Source organism: Varroa jacobsoni, unplaced genomic scaffold, assembly GCF_002532875.2.
Source record: "Varroa jacobsoni isolate VJ856 unplaced genomic scaffold, vjacob_1.0 contig01854, whole genome shotgun sequence".
Lineage (NCBI taxonomy): Eukaryota > Metazoa > Arthropoda > Arachnida > Mesostigmata > Varroidae > Varroa > Varroa jacobsoni.
This window is the reverse complement of record NW_019214709.1, coordinates 23,080-40,007: the sequence shown is the minus strand read 5'-3', so window position 1 is coordinate 40,007 and position 16,928 is coordinate 23,080. Positions and strand designations below refer to the sequence as shown.

At 42.9% G+C, this 16,928-nt stretch overlaps 1 long non-coding RNA gene across 1 annotated transcript; it reads right to left on the bottom strand.

Annotated features, from left to right (window-relative positions):
- Nucleotides 1-5,144: 5,144 nt before the first annotated feature.
- Nucleotides 5,145-16,552, bottom strand: LOC111272244 (uncharacterized). Its single transcript, XR_002687409.2, has 4 exons — nt 16,215-16,552; nt 15,657-15,962; nt 5,924-6,108; nt 5,145-5,674 (listed from the first exon to the last, which is right to left on the bottom strand). It is a non-coding gene; the product is annotated as an uncharacterized LOC111272244 (long non-coding RNA).
- Nucleotides 16,553-16,928: the final 376 nt, after the last annotated feature.

The window sequence follows — 16,928 nt, the reverse complement described above, 5'->3', positions numbered from 1 at the left end:
AGCTGAACACTGCCAGAAGAGATTACATAAAAGGAAACAGGCCGAACACATCGCTTCAGACTCATCTAGGCCTTCATACTATGTATTCTACTAGCTGCTAGTTTTCATCCGCGGAAATAGTCTGTATAAAATACGCAGTAACTTAAGTCCTGAAGAACATCTAAAGTTTTTAATCACATGGGCATTTCGTCATACGACTAGTACATATTGATACGTGCTTGCATATTGATATTCTGTCAACACCCTGAACATCCTCAGAAATAGTTGAGAGCCATCATGTGCGCCACTCGGTTTAGCCGAAGAATTCTAGACTCAATATATTTCGCTTTTGACTTTTCTGATGGATTTAATGATCCTGACCGATGAAAGGAACGCTTCCTCGCCCTGACACTGAGCCAATGCGGACTATCTCCACAAAATCTTCATACATGCGATTTCGGATCAAGGTAATGTTAACATAAAAAAAAACATAAACAAAAAATATAAAATAGCTATTTTGACTTTTCCAGAGGAGAATATAAACGTGGAGTTTACGGGACACTGTGCTTTTGTTAATGCGGTATTGGCATGCTTCAGAGTAATTAAGCAACGGCGATGCTTTGTTATTTACTTGAGCAGAAGGAGTAGCCAATATTGAAGCTAACGAGGATATTACCAATTATTAGATAATTGCTACTAGAAATTGATTAACAGTTTGACATTTTCTTTGCTTGTGGGCTCGTGAGTAGTGTATCCGTGGAGGAAGAAAATTGGAGTTGCTTAATCGTTTAACGTTAGTCGGGCTAACGAGCTGTTGAGTTTATTGAGATTCAAGGAGGGCCTCAGCAGGCGTAAGCACTTCGAAGCAGCTCGAACGAGGAAGCCCCTCGCCGGCAAGAGATGATGCCCGATTCAGCTGGTTCATCGTTATTCACTGACACAGGCACCCGGTGAGAGCCCGCTTAGGTCCGCCAACAGGAACACGAAGGGACTAGTAGTCAGGCTTTGTTTACCTATCTCACAGAGTATCCTACACATTAAGAATATATATCTAAGAAAGAAGAGGTAAACAGCACTTTTTAAAGACGATATTAGCGATATGTAGATGCTTGTAAATTTTAGTGTTTTTTGTTCAATGTCATTCACCTTAGCAGTAAGCGTAATTGAAATATAATGAGCAGCGTGCAAAGAACGGAAAACCGGTCAACTTACATTGGAAAATCTGCGTACTTTATTAGAATGTAAACTGTTTCATTAATTGATCGAGCAGCATAAAAAGCAAAAATAAATGTTAACACTTTTTAAGTTGTATAGTAAAAGTTGTCAATAGACGCTGCCCGGTCTTAGCACCCTGTATATCTATCTATATATACTTCTATATTGCTAGTGCTACGTCCGATATCGCTGTTAGGCATTGCATCATACACACGCCTGGCCCCCCGGCACGAAGCGTATTGTCTGTCGACGCCCGGATTCGAACCTAGGCACCACGTCTGTAAGATTAGCGTATATATACAGATACGCTATCCGCTAAGCTGTCACGGGGATAGCACGCTATATATCGGTACTAAATATTCTCCTAGCTCATCGTAGCTTTCTCACGAAGGAAAGGTCCAGTTCTTGGAATTTTTTCAATTTTCAACACATTCAATACAATTTTCAACAGACATACTGATACTACTTTAACTGATTAAATTGTCTACCATTTTTGGTAATCTTATTGTTATTGTATTAGCTAGACAGAGCCACTCCTCTGTTTTATCATCGAAGGTGGCAAATCGCATTGCGTGTAAACATGTAATACAGTTCTGTTCATTTAACGTCATGTCAACCCCTTCCGCAGACGTATTTTCGCCTCATCCCCTTCTGAGGCTGCCATCGTCGAAACACCTTTTCTTCTACAAAACGTTTTTTGTTCCACTTGTGTAAGCCAGTTAAGCCTACTGGACGTCTTTTAGGCTCGATAGTTATCGCGTACTGGCGTTGTGCAAAAACTGTCGTTACCCACAATAGATGGTTATGAGAACTGTGCAGACGAATTTTACACCAAACGGTAGTTGTCAAAAGCCGTCCAGAGCCACGCCACCCCACCCCACCCCACCAGACTAGCCAAATCGAGCCGCTTAAAAAACAGCATTTCCGCTCCAAAGAATACCCCCTGCGTCGCTCCTTGCGTGCTCTGATGCCTTAGCCAGATTCGCGTCGAGCCCTTCTATCGTGACGAGGCGGCAACGATAAGGCTGGCCTGTCTCGTGAGAACACCCATTTATTTCCAACCGTCGCCCTTATTGTAACAGTCGACTGGTACACGATGGCCAAGCGCTTTTGATTCTCTACGCCGCCTCCATCGTTGACAAAACTGAAATGTCCTGCCGCGCTCCTGATGACTCGTGGGTGTCCCTCAGTTTATCATCTTCACCACCGCCTTCAGATGGGTAAAGCAAGAAGTAACAGAAGAACGGCGATTCAACTACTGTATTTTTGCGTGGCAACTTCACATGAGTGCTAATCAGTAGGTTATTTATTGCTAATGATGGCAATAAAATTTTCGACGCGCGTGCATAGAATGAATAACAAGCTCAAACAAACCTTCGACCCGCTGCTCATCGACACAGGGTATATCGTTTCTCTAGCTGGATATATTGACCGACTGACTGATTCAACGATACAGATGCCAGCTTTCATGTTCCTAGATGCTTTATTTAGATTTATCATCTGCCTGTGACGTAGCCGGACGACGATTATTTCGCATGTTTTTTATAGACTAGTCTCATTTAACGTAGGCAGCATAGCGATCCACTTGACGAAACCATGTAATGTAGATCATGGGCGCCCTTGACTCTGCTCTAGCACTAGTGCTCGAATAACTGGATTATGTGCTTAATCATTGCAATAATTTGCCCAGGAGCAAAATGCTAATGCCCCCCGCTCTCGTGTATGTAAGCGCACTACTGCCTAGCTAATGGAGCTCTGTTTCCGATTTAACTTGTGTACCACATCGAAAACGGTCGGCAGATAGCTCGCAGCCATTATCTAATTTTAAATTCGCCATTCTTTAGATTAAATGTAGAACATATCGTAATGGATGGCGGCAGCTAACAAATCGTCGTTTCTTGAGGTATGGACAGCAGGGATGTGCAAATAGGGGGTACACAAAGCGACAATAGCAGCTGTTGCCATCCGTACAGTCGAGATGTTACCGTGGATTGTCAATACGCCGAAATACGAATGGTTATTGTCTCTTTGACAGATTTGCCTGTTCGAAATTCGTCAAGATGTTACAATAGTTCGGTATCTTGTTCTGGAGTGGTTTAGGAGAAGGTGACGCATAGTTTAGCCGTAGTCTAAGGGGAGCTGGTATAGGTGACAGCCGGCAGGCCTTCCGTTTAGCGCGATCCTTCGACGATCGAATTATTCCCGCGCGCTGTCATTGCCATCATTCTGTTAGCTAAAGCTAGATAGTGTCACTGAGTTGGTTCATTATTAAATCACTCCTCATCATTGAGATATGTAGAATTATGTCGTGATTTCAATATGCAAACGGGACATGAAGCGTGATTTAAATAAATACTTAAACGATTACGTTCATTTATCGGAAAACAGCGAATAATTGTTACCACTAGTAGACTAATATCTCATGTATGATAGTTCTCAATACTCTTGACCTCTAGACGCGACTGCGATACCAATCGTATTCAACGATAGCACCGCAAGTATACTCTTTCTGGAAAAATAACATATGTCACGCTAAAACTCCAACGTTTCGCTAATTCACTCGTTTTTAGAGTAATTGACACTTTCACAATATCGCACTCGTAATAGAATTATCCTTCTTCTTCTGTAAACCTTTCTCCCATTGTTATATGAAAGATGGATCCGCTCTGCAATTTCGTTCATGACGCCTGCATCCTCTCTCATGGGACCTTTCTTATTTCCATGCCCCTTATAACATAGCTAGGGATTCCGAGTAAGAACTTAAGTCAACTGGTGCCTACGTCCGTGATAATAATAGTGACAGATTCATTGGCGACCTTTGGAAATTGCGTAACATTTTAATGCATAGCCGCTAGCTAGACCTGTTGTGTAATGCTATAAATATGGTTGTACTTTTACGATATCAAAACAAACGTTTGTGTTGTATTTAGAAGGCGTTCATTTCGTGCGTGACAGAAGCCCCCACAAAGCGCCGGACATCGATACCCAACAATCAAGACTCTAAGATGAGCGTCCGGCCTTCCCTCCCTAGGCCGGCAGAGCAGTTTACCTAAGCTTTTAATATGTCTTTTTATTCAGATTTTATTGCCCCTTGCTTATCGGACGTCTGCATTGTTGTGGCGTTATAATGACGCAATATTGTCGCAAAGCGATGTGTCATATGTCAGCAAGGCGCTTGTAAAGGCCCTATGGCGATGATCAACGGCGCGATGGCCGACTCATCTGGCATGGCTCGCCAGGCCCTACCTTCTGCGCCAGGTGTCGAGTACTGTGTACCTTAATACCAGGATCACCTACTCAAATCTTGCTGAAGACGAGAAACCACTAGAGTTTTTTTTGTCTCCCTTTTCTCTGCTTCCCATTCGATCCGCCGATGCGTCTGTACCCCCACCGAGTTGGGTCCGTCAAATCGCTGGCTCCGTTGGCCCGCACTCAGCCGGTGGTCAGCGTTCGACTGCTTGCTACCGCCCGCCGGTGGCCTTCTTTCTCGTTACTACCATCTAACCAACTTGCCACTCAAAAACTTTTTCAAGCAGACCTCTCGATGCGGGAGACGCCATGGTTCTCTGCCCTTTGGCTTGTCGGGCCTTATTCGGTCACAATATGGTCGAAACAAGCGCCAGACAATAGAAAATGGCCCAACTACGGTTAACTGGTTTGGGTGGCTGCCAGGCCCGCCGATACCCAACTTGCCGACAACCAGAATTAGAGCAGTATCAGTTATAATAACGGTGTTGACCTAGTATTAATAGCTATCTGCCGCGTGCACTGGTTTCGCACGCGTCTGCTGAACGCATGTAACGGAGAATCTATGAAGGTCTCAGTCCACTATCGACAATCTTAGGCGTATCCTGATATAGCGTTTATAAAACGCGAATTTGTTTGTAGGCAATCGTTGAAGCTTGTAACAAAGTGAAGGCAAATAAAGAATTGTTGCTTATGCGTAAAAAATCATTTATTACATTAAATCAACAGTTCCCAATTTGTTTATTTCGAAATTCATTACAACTGGGCTTGAACCCGCGTCTCCCGGCTTTTCTTACGAGGGCTCAGTACCGAATCTTCTCGTGACGATTTGTTATCGCTAGCAACTAGTAGGTGTTGTCTATTGCCATTGTTTAGGCTCAAGACTCGTCAAGGCACAACACAGGGTTACTTTAAGAAGGTCAGTCATCTTGATTCTAAAGCGAGTTTTACCATTCGTACTATACGAGACAGATCGAGTGGCTCAATATCGCAATTCGGTATTTGACCCCCTGCCGAACTTTCAAGGAAATTATATATTAATTATAGTTGACATCGTTATAAGGCATGTCGTTTGGTAAGGTGGAGATATGTTATAGGGTATCTCCACATTGATACTTTTAATGGGTACGTCCGTAGCTGCGCTAGATTGTATCCAAACTCTTGTGGGCAATGAGCACAAAGATAGAAAAGCATCTTCAATAACTAATCGATACTCAAAGACGTTCATTTATACCTGTAATTAGAGATTGTACCATTACTTGTATTGTTCATTTCTGTTAATCCGTAGAATGATTATAGAAGACATTTCTATATATATCGTTTCTATTCATTGCTGCGACAAATTTCTGTTTGGCTTCTTTCTTTCTTTTGTCTTCTGTTTCCTCCTTCTGTTTCGTTGTTCTTGCCTATATATATATGAAGATAAAGTACGCATTATGGCCCCAGGAGCGTCATTAAGTGCTTCTTCGCCGAAACGACGTACCATAAGAGCACTTCTACGACCGAGGGTGCACAGACCGATGGGTAAAACGGACGGGGCTTGAGAGCAGGCTGTTCCGTCGTCGCAGCCCCCGCCGTCCCGCTGCAGTTGGTTCGCCCACTGCTTCTTCTTTTTCGACTGCTGCTGTCAGGGTACATGGAAAGCAGCAGCAGCCCCTGCCGTTTGCGCTAGAAAGAAGTTGAGGAACTGAGTGCAATCGAGAAAATAACGGGGCGGCGTCTGTAAATAGGTGAGATTTATTGGACCGACTGGGATGTGCTTTTGTCAACCAACCGCTGGCTGCTATACGACGAAAGAACAGGCAGAGCTCATTACGTCAACAGCAGAAGCAGCAGGTTGACTGTCTGTCTGCTTAGAGGTACGGGAGCGCTGTTCCCTATCCATTTAACGGTGTATGGCAAAGTAAACGGATGGCATAACGTGGGGATACAAGGGCTGACCGTACCCAACGTCCGAGCAGCGCTACTACCACTTATACCTCTCTGTAGTTTCTGTGCAACTTAGGCAGATAGGTACGCAATAATAGAAAGGCGAAGCAAGGGCTGTCTTATGAGACGGAATTATTGTCTTAAAGTTAAGTTGCGCTATAGGCGATGTCGCAGGCTGTTCTATTCAATGGAAAACAATGCAAATATGTAGAAAATTACCATGTAGCATGGAAGAAAGAGGAAAGCTAACCCACAATGAATGTTAGAATTATCTAATTGAAATTTAATTATTGTACAAAAGAATACAGGTTCGCCAATTCCCACCAGTTGACTTTAGCATCGCAGCCTAAATTGAAATAAATTGAAAATTTCACCATTATAATTGGATTTTATTGGAGTTTTCCGAAAATCTATTCGTAAAACATGCGTTCTGTTCTGGCTACAAAATTATCACTTCCTTGATATACTTCATTTATCGGAGAGACAACGAGGTCTAACCAGTAGGGGGAGAACACCATTTTCGGGAACACTTCGCGTGTTGTGAGGTAAAAGAGATGCTATAGTAAAATGGATCTCATACAGATTTTTGTTACTGAGACTAAGATCTCTGGGTATGAATACTTTTGGTATTGGCTGATTGTGTTTGGACTTTTTAAGAGCAAAGGTAGACATTTACTACGAATAAATGTACTTAGGATATCATAGCTTGTAAGTAACGCGGTCCGAGGTAATCGCATAGAAAATACTTTTAGCTTCTGTATTTATTCAGCTGGGAATAACGCCTTTCGTGTAGGCAGGCTTTGCGTGACAAAATCTATTTTATCTTCGGCTGAGGCTCAGTTCCAGGCGGAACTAGTGTCGAACATATTAAAGCGTTGATTGAAGATTCAAATTGGGTAAGACGATGGCATGCGGGCTTTCTACGGCCTAGAAAATGCTGAGAGAGGTTACGCAAACTCATGGAGCATAGCCGTACGATGAATCACCTCAGCCATTATGTTTGATTATACACTAATAACAGCAAAAAATCTGACTTTGAAAAGCGCAGTAATTATTGCGTTGTCGTTTATGCCTAACAAAGTGTGCTTCTTACATGCTGTTATTAATACACGCTAACTGGTTGAAAATCTATTAATTTAAAAGGACTCACAGGGTTGCATAAAAAGTATGCTTTCTGCCTTTATTATGTTTTTACAATGATTGAGCATATATTGATATGCGTATCAAAATTCCTGTGCCTGTATTTGTAGGTCTCGTTTGGAGGTTTCTATTTATGTAAGCCTCCAACGAAAGCAAGCTAGGGTTAGAGGAGACGCGAAGGCGCAGGCGCGGGCGCGGGAAGCCGCCCGACAGAGTCAAGTGGATTCCTGGTATCGAATAACTACCACTTGAGACGGCACTACGGAAAAAAAACCTGTCTCGGGGCCCTTCAACGCGACGTCAAGCTGCACGCGATCAAAGAATGCAATCGTTTATATTTAACCTTCTCCTTAACTCGAAGCATCGCATAGAGTGCCGCAACCATTTCAGCTGGGAAGCTATTCCAGCCCTACCATACTGTAGAGCTTGACTTCTGATAAACATAATAATAACTGCCATTTTGCTAAGACGTACTACAGTGTGACTCGGCAAGCCAGTTCGGTGATCTGGCCTTTCAGAGAGAAGGCTTCTATATGAAACATACGTTTCTGTGCGGAACAATTGCCGTGGGAAATAAGGAAGTATGGATGCGTAATGTGCAGTATGGACTTTACTGAGGGCAACCAACTGGGACCGGAGAATGAGAAAGTGAGACCTAAATATTGATTTTTCTCAGCAGATAGTCACGGAGGGATCTTGCCAGTGACGGCACTGCGCGTACGCAAACAGTCATACCTTGTATTTAGGGACGCTGGATAGCGCTAAGCGTGTTTGACGATGACTATACCATGAGATGCTGCTAATTGCACAGAGAACTCAATCGTCTTTATAAGGCGAAAGCCTACGATGACAAATGACAGAAAAAGGACTAATTCGCTTAATAACGATAATAATTCACAGTATAAAGTGATCTATTATTGACCTACAATGGCCATATTATTTATCTGCGAATAAAAGTACTTGAAACAGTAGCATAGATCTTAATAAAGATTCGCATCATCAAATATATGGGTAAATAATTTCTAAAGTAAGCCGTTGCACATATGAAGAGGAAGCAGAGCTTTTCTCCGTACAAGGTCGTTTTTTGTATGGACTTTTACAAGACATTATCGAAATAATCAATATATGAGATTGCTATTAACGATGCGATTGTGACTTTTAATCAATAGATTGGTCAGGTTGCTCGCTGTCGTAAGAAAAGCTTAGTAAAATTAGCGTAACTGTTACGGAGAGTATATGTTCCGACCTCAGTGCGGCGATTTGTATCGGCCAGAAATCACAAAAATATTTCTATAATATTTCACAGTTTCGTTGAAGCAGCCCATTCAAATGTCTCAGAATAACCTGAAGAAGGCTCGTTTTGCCCCTGAGGCAAATGGGCCCACCAGCTGTTGTGGTGTAGTAAAGACGAGAACAGCACAAGAAGAAAAGGACGGGTACCACGTCCGCTAAGGCTGTTCCCAGCTCCTATTTTGCTTAGCAATCGCGATGCAGTGGTATCGTTAGTCTTGAGGACAAAACAAAAACAAGCAGAAAAATCTTCGTAGTTTAATGAAACCGAGCGCGACCAATTGTAAATGATGTCACCATATTCATACTATCGACTTGCTATCTTTTGAAATGCAGCCAATTCACCGTCAGGCTCACCCCGTTTCTGATTCTGTATAGTGATTATTAGCAGAAAATTCAGTCTTTCAGATAACAACGGTAACTTAGTTCCTCGTGCACGGTCGGAACGCTATGCGTTTCTATTTTGTTTTATTATTGTTGCTAATAATGAAATCAGTAAATCACTCATGTTCAGTATTAATACCGAACCTTAGTTTTCAGTTCTTTTTCTGTGTTTATGGCACTCTTACAATGTTTTATTGTGGCAGGGCATTTAACTGAAGCTGGATGCGCACTGGTCCCTTTTGAAAACTTACGGCAAATGCTCGGTAGCCCACGTCGGCTTTGGGAAATAAGTATTTGTGCTAGGTTTTGTTGGCTATTTTTTGCAAAATTGACAGCTCATTCAATGCACGAGAACGTTATTGGAGGGAATTCAATAGGCAGCCATCAGAAGGAGAAGAAAGAGGCTAACATATAAATGAGGTCAACGATGTGACGCCAATTTTTCGGGGTTTTTTTTACGGTTGTTCATAGGCGTACGTGTTCATTATGGCAACTGTCGGCTCACAGACAATATCATTAATCTTATTTTCTCTTTAACCTATGTATAATACTCCGCTAGGTTACGGTAAAATCATCCCATGCGAAAACGTCCCATTCTCTTTTACATATATTCCTCTCCCCCTATCCTGTCAAATTTTATGACCGAAAAGCGGTTCTTGCTATATTACATCCCTTTAACACACGTCCTTCTGGTCTTCTCTTCGTTGTCGTCATCGATTCATTATTGAGGCTCTATCCGAACTACGGGAAACGACTCGTTGAGGCACTGATCTGATTTTGACTGGGTAAAAGAAGGCCAAGAAGTTGATTTGGATGTCAAACAATAACATCAGAAGCAGCGGCAGCGACAGCAACACTAACATCCATCCAAGTAAATGACAAGAGAAACTGGTTGACTGGAAAATGGATGCGAGGGAATCGGCCGCCGACCGAACGACTGTAACAGAAACGAACGAGACGCGCAAGAGCCTTATTCCAATGTTGATGATGTTGCGGGCGTTCCGCAAAGGCGAAGACATGGAGGAACAAGAAAAGAAGAGAGCTTTAAAGGTTTTTGCTCTGTCCTGAGCTCCGGGCCGAGACTTAGAAGCACGCCTCAGAGGAATAACTTCGAATTGAAATAGTCACTGAAAACGCACGCAATCAACGACTCAAGGGTCTGCCGGGCCCCCTACTTGACCCCCCCTCCTCCTAGATCTGCTTTGGTTTTTGTCCTGTTTCAGTTCAATGCTCTGGCGACGAGTTTTACGTTGCTCGACTTTGACTCGCTCCTTTTTTTCTCGTTTCGTCCTTTTTCTTTGATAACTCTTTCTTGCTTGCCCTTTCTGGATTTGCCCTCGCGCTACGAGACACTCCTAACTGCTTCTGCTGTTAATACAGGACCCGCTCTTGGATTATATATAAATTGGGCGGCGCATCGTGTGCTGCAGAGTACACGTATTCTTAGCTTCACGAAGCTGTAACGCGAAGACGTAGACATCCGGATTTCGGCCTCTTTTACCAGATCGAGTTTGCTAGTCGACGTTGCTACTAACAGTAAACACACAACTACTTACAACATCGATACGTGGCTCTCAATGCAGTACCAAAAGAAAGAATAAATCAGTAATGTAGTATTTCTTCAGCTTGTTTTTTCTTTTCTACCCAGCCTTGCTGGCCGGCGTCGTTCTTTCAATGATGTGCGTTAGCTCAATCTTTTGGGTCCTTTACTTTGTTGACTGGTGACGCTAGCGACAATCTCCGCTCGCTCGATCTTGCTATTCAGCAGCAAGGAGTTCACGCCCCAATCAAGAGACCTCCGGCGTTCACGTGCCTGACGTCGTTTAGCAGCTTTCGTTACAGATTGACTTCTCAGATACAGGCCACCCGGCAAGGAAAGTTCAGTCGTACTACGGTGAGTGATGGAGTGACAGGAAAACTGGGAGTACCCTAGGGTTGTTTGATAAAGCTCGGTTCTTTCTAGAACCAAATACAGCGAGAAGAGAAAAGTGACAGCGAAATAGTGAACAACAAATAGAAATAGACGAACAGGAACGGGGGATATGTGTTTGCGCATCTCTTCATTTGTGCCTTTGAATACGCGTATGACGAAAGCAAAGCAGTATAAAATACGTCCGTGCTTGTACTTAGGAAACATAAAGTCATGGAATGAGTGCCGGCTGCGGTACTTGCAGCCCCCCGTCGGCCCCGTAGATTATCGTATCCTTCTGATTCCTTTTTATCTTATGAGGAAACGGCAACTTAGACAGAAAGAACCAATCCCACACAGCAAGTAACCTAGTATGATGCACATATACATATATACGTATATACATATACGACATAAAGAAAAAACACTGAGGAGATACGCTTTGCACAGAAGACAGCAGTAGTCCTCATTCAAACGTCATATAATAGTAGCAGCAGGAGCGGAATTAATGCCTTCTCCATGGGAACTCTCCTGCCCCGTATTGCCATTACGACAGCGGCATGCTAACGCTTGTCCCATCGCTTCTAAACGAAAATGCTTGCGGCATCTCTACTAGCTAGCTAGAAAACAACAGAAATAAATATACCTGGATAAGTAAGAGGTTTTATAAGAGAGAAATATGAAGGCAAAGATTTACCACTATAATGGACGACGGACAATGCTGTATTCGTTTATCCACCAACAGCACGATTCATGGGAAGGGAGTGCGCGCCTAGGACCGCATATGAACGTCAAGACGGCCTAGATTTCTGTCCCACTTAGTCATACGTATCCTGCACGGATCACTACATTAACAATGTCAAGCCATGACAGAGCAGCGAAACCGTCACGGTATCTGCGACAAGGGTACAATGGCCGCGCAAGTCAGATACAGCCGGTCTGACTACGAATACCTTATTTTTGGACGTATTATAGAACGCGAATAAAGAAAAGAAGCCCAGATAACAATTACTAGGTGTGCAACCGATTTAATAAAATATGATTTTTAGATAGGTCCCAGAATATGTTAAGAACTAAGAGAATTAATTCTAAACCAATTGTTTCAGCGATATGTTACTATTGAACTGTCCCTACTCACTAAAAGGCTTGGTGCGTATTGAAATTCGTTAAGGGCTTATTAGAGTTTCCATTTCTTCGTGCGGTTGGCCCCTTTTCGCGTAAGATCTTATTTTGTATACAACAATGCTTACAACAAGCAAGATCTGCAAACTCAGTTAGAGGCAATGATAGGAGGACACAGCGCAAACGAGCATAAACGTTACATAGTCATAAAGAGGTTCAAGCAAAAGAATCACAAAATGCGATTTCTATCTAATTAACACCAGCAATGCTACAGCCCTGCACAAGATATTTTCCTATTCCTACATCAATGTGGCTTTCGTTACATAGTTTTCGGTCGTGGTTAACCGATAGGCTGCCGGTCTTCGGACGTCTTGCTATCGGTTTTACTGCCTCGCAAACAAAAGCAGACGAGTGTCCACGAAGCGCCAAAATGAGTATTAATACCATATGGACGGAACTTCTCTCCTTTTCCTCCTCGCTCTCCCCTCGCCCCTTCCAATTCGTTCCTTTCTAGTTCAGGCACGCATTTTCGTCTTTATTGGTCTTTTGTACTTTTCTATCGGACAACAGAAGCCAGTTATTCAGTCCAGTGTTGCGGAGCTGTTGCTGTCGTTGACGTTGCTTAAACCGGTCTTTGTTACTGCGGCGTTTGTCGTCGTCGCGGTTGTTATTCTTTGACGACCAGCAACGCGGCACAGGCGGCAGGTCACATCTCGTTAGCTTGTAGATAGCTTTAGTGACAATAGTAGCCGCAGTAGTACGAGGTGGCAATGCTGAAGCCGTTGTTTGCCGCCAAGCATTCGCGACTAGCGGAATGGGTGCTTTGTGTACCTCGCGATGATCAAGAGCAGCCCTGACGGTGGTGGATGGTTAACGGCTAGAGGCTGGCTGACACACTGGCCAACGTTATCGTCCTGTTCCTTTTACTTTCGGTGGGCCTGGCTGACCAATCAAGACGGTCTAGAAGCAAGCAGGAGGCTTCCTGCTGCCGCTGCTTCTGCTGACCATTGATAATTAGCCCGACTTCAGCCCGCTGCATCAAACCTAGCTGACCAAATCGTCCATCGAGCTTTGAATGGGTACGAATTCTTACAGTAAATACAGAAGTATTTTTACCATTTTGGTCTAAATTTAATAGCTATACGATGTAAACGAGATGAAAGGTATAAAGCACGTGCGCTGTGGTAATCAAAGGAGCCAGCCCAAAGACTAGCGGCAACAAAACACAAAGAACATCATAAAGTAGAAACAGTTATGTTACTCATAAATATTACCCTGCAGCTACGCGTCTTTTTGCTATTTCTGTTCCTTTCAATGTTAGTCATAAACTAACAGATTTGCGCAGGAATACTCAAAAGTGGTGTTCCCCCAGTTCACCAAGCGCGTCTGCTAGACCATAATAAAAGTGCCACATCACGGCATAAACTATAATAGCTGGCATAGGCCATTACCGAATTTACGAAGGGCCTTTGGAATTCAATCGGCTTATTTCTTTTGAATGAACATTTGATCGGGGAAATTATCTTTTTTTTTAGAAACGAATAACCCTATTAATATTATATAAGAGGGAAGGGAGACTCACACACCATCGGTATGTTTCTTTGTCCTGAGTACGGAGGGCGGCACGAGTCTCACAAAAATACATAAATCTGATAAAATTTTACCTAAGGCATGTCAGATGCGGTAGCGTTTGTATTAGTCTCAACTTTTACTTCACAACTTCACTTCACAGCTTAAATATACACGCCAGCACCGCCGCAAGCACGATTTTTATGAAAATCATATACCGATTATTACAAGGTCAACTTCCTGTGAAACTACTATTTCCTAGCCATGTTTCTACTATCATTACCGTGTCAGTGCTGCAGATCAAAGTCACAAGCATCTTTTTGAGTAATTTAGCGTACATTAATGAATATTCGTTTTAAAACGTCATGACCTAGTCAGTTTGGTTAGATGAGGGCGTCGGTAACCAAAGTGGGTGTTTAAGGAAACGGGAGTGAAGGAAAGTTTAATTAAGCAGACATTATTGGCGGTACACGTCGAGGTAGATGCCGTACATGATGGGCGAAAAGTAAATAGAGAAAACGAAAAGACATTACGAGAACAATTGGTTATCTAAGAAGTATGCAAGAAGCGCAAGGAACGGCAAGACAGACTCCTGACTCACTTTATTCACTCAACAACGAATTTTACATCCTGACACCTGGCGGTTTCACCAGCTATTGATTTAGTTGCCTGCGTAGCACCATGTTTATTAAAATAGACATCTTTGTCGCGTATAAAACGGGAATTGCGCTACTTAGATAAGAGAAATCACGAAAGAACACTGCAGAGTGTTGGAACCTAATCAACATTATCTGATTGGAATACTAGAAATCTAGTCAATGATTAGAACACCGATGTTCTAGAAAAACTAAGATATTTCCCGTCCAATATTTATGCTGTTCGGCATTACTTCAGGCGTTCTTCTCTCGACACGAAACGCAGGGTGTTTCAGCCCGGATTTGACTCTAGACCACTATGTCCTTCAATGTCCTTAAACGTAGCCGAACACGTTACTCGCCGCGCTATCCCAGAAACAAAATCAGCCACACAGTATTTCCGCGGTGGTATTCGCGATCGGCGTTGTTGTGTTGCTCGTATTGCCGATAGTGGGCCGAAGGTTCAGTTAGCTTTATTTCCGTTGTAATTGCTCACGATCCTGTCATGTAGAACTTACGAGGTGCGCTTAGGTTAATAAGATCATCTCTTTTCGCAACAATGTGTTTAAACGCATAATTGTCTGCAGTAGCGTTCATAGGCTTTGAGTTTTTTGTCAACTGTCTTTCGTTTAACGTGCATACGACTCCGTTCTGCACTAATGCCCGAGCGGGTGCATAACCTAGTAACTGTAGTTAGTAACCATAACTGTAGTATTTGCACGCGACGGGGATATTACCAGGCCAAGTATTTGAATGTGGCAGCAATTGTGAGCGTCTTCATCGTGTAGTCGGCGAACATGAGGAAATGAAGTATGACGACTTCGATTTGCCTGTCGTGGCGTTCTACCAGCATAAAATTGCATAGGGTTTATATACGCAGTCTGCGTCAAAGAACAAAAGTAGAATCAAGGCAGGATCGCAGCATGTCCATTTTAAGCAAATATAAGTATGTCAGATTTTAATAAAAGCTTTACTGGGGCAATGCTATGCAGACAGCAGCTCTATAAAGGCTAAATTTAGAATCCGAAGTTATCTCTGAGTGTATCTTCGCAGGTATAAGTTCACAGCATGGCGTAATAGCTACATTGACGCCAGGTTATTAGTAATTAGCGCGGTAGATTTACTTAAATGTAAGAAGCTTTCGTGGTCTTTGAATATGTTCGTGCAGTATTTCGCCCGAAAGCGATTTAATGAGGCAGATATTACAAGAAAAATTAAAAAACCTATAAATAGCTCACATGACAACAAGACCGCAAGGTTTGACCTTTAGTCGATGATTCCTTCATCTTGTCTGGTTCTAGGTTTCCTTTTATATTGAACCTAACTAGTCCTTAACACAGAGCACGGCTTGGTTCGTCAACTGGATTACCGAGGTCAAAGAATGCTAAATTTTGTCCTCCCACAATTATATTTATACAAACGCCAATAGGATTCAGTTTGTCAGGAGTTCCTACAATTCGAAGAAAGAACATCAACGTCAGGTCTAGTCGTGAGTTCATCTGAACCAGATTTTTGCGACGTTTCCGACAAACACCCTCGTGGGCCTATGAAAACACAAAGCAACATTTGTTTTAGCTACGTAAAGCTTAGTATATCATATTGGACAGACGCTAGAAATGTCCAGATTTGCTCGGTAGATTTGCAATAGCAGCAATCGCGTTACGGTTAGGTAAAAAAAGAACACTCAACGAACAATAGCGTCATTATTAAAAAGCGGTCAATATGAACATGGTTCTTTCTTCTGCAAGAGAGATAACATCCGATGTTGATGAAAGTCAATTGGGGGTTCAACTTACTGTTGCTATCACTTGTCGCCGCTGCCTCAGGTAGCAGTTGGTCCCGCTAGAGGTTCATGGCCTGAGCATTCAGGCCTGCGCCACTGTACTTTCTTTGACTAGAAGTCCGCGTTGGTATCCTACTTTGCAGTTTACTTGCCCACGTTCGGTCACGATGACAAGTAGCTGTTGATGCAACAAGCCCGATAGATTTACCTCAGTGGGGAAGCGGCCATGCGTACATAAATGGAGCTAGCTGAAACGGGACGGCACCCAACCAAGTAGCTCGCCTTTCTCAGTCCGTCTTAAGCTTATGGCCATTGGTGGGTCGCCCACGAGTTACAGGTTATTACAGTATACTCAGCACGGTTTACAGATTTGTGAAATCGAGGCCAATAGAGAGGGAATTCGTTTAGCCAGTAAACTGCTATTCGACTTAATGTTTCGCTCTTTCCATGCATTTTTTTTGCTCTTCTAACTTGCTTTACGTTTAAGGGGTGTGGCATCGTGCAGCCGATGGCATAAGATATGTAGCCAAAAAGCCCCATTAGCATACTGGGAATTATCTGAGAAAATAGAGAGGTTTTTTTCTGGATGAATACCATATAAGTAAACGTAGTAGCAACAACTACGAACACGTACGTGGGACATAAATCACGGAGGATTCATAAGGTTGTCGATTCTCTGACTGGTTACTGTTGTATACGGTACTACTTTTAATTAAATGTTAGGTAG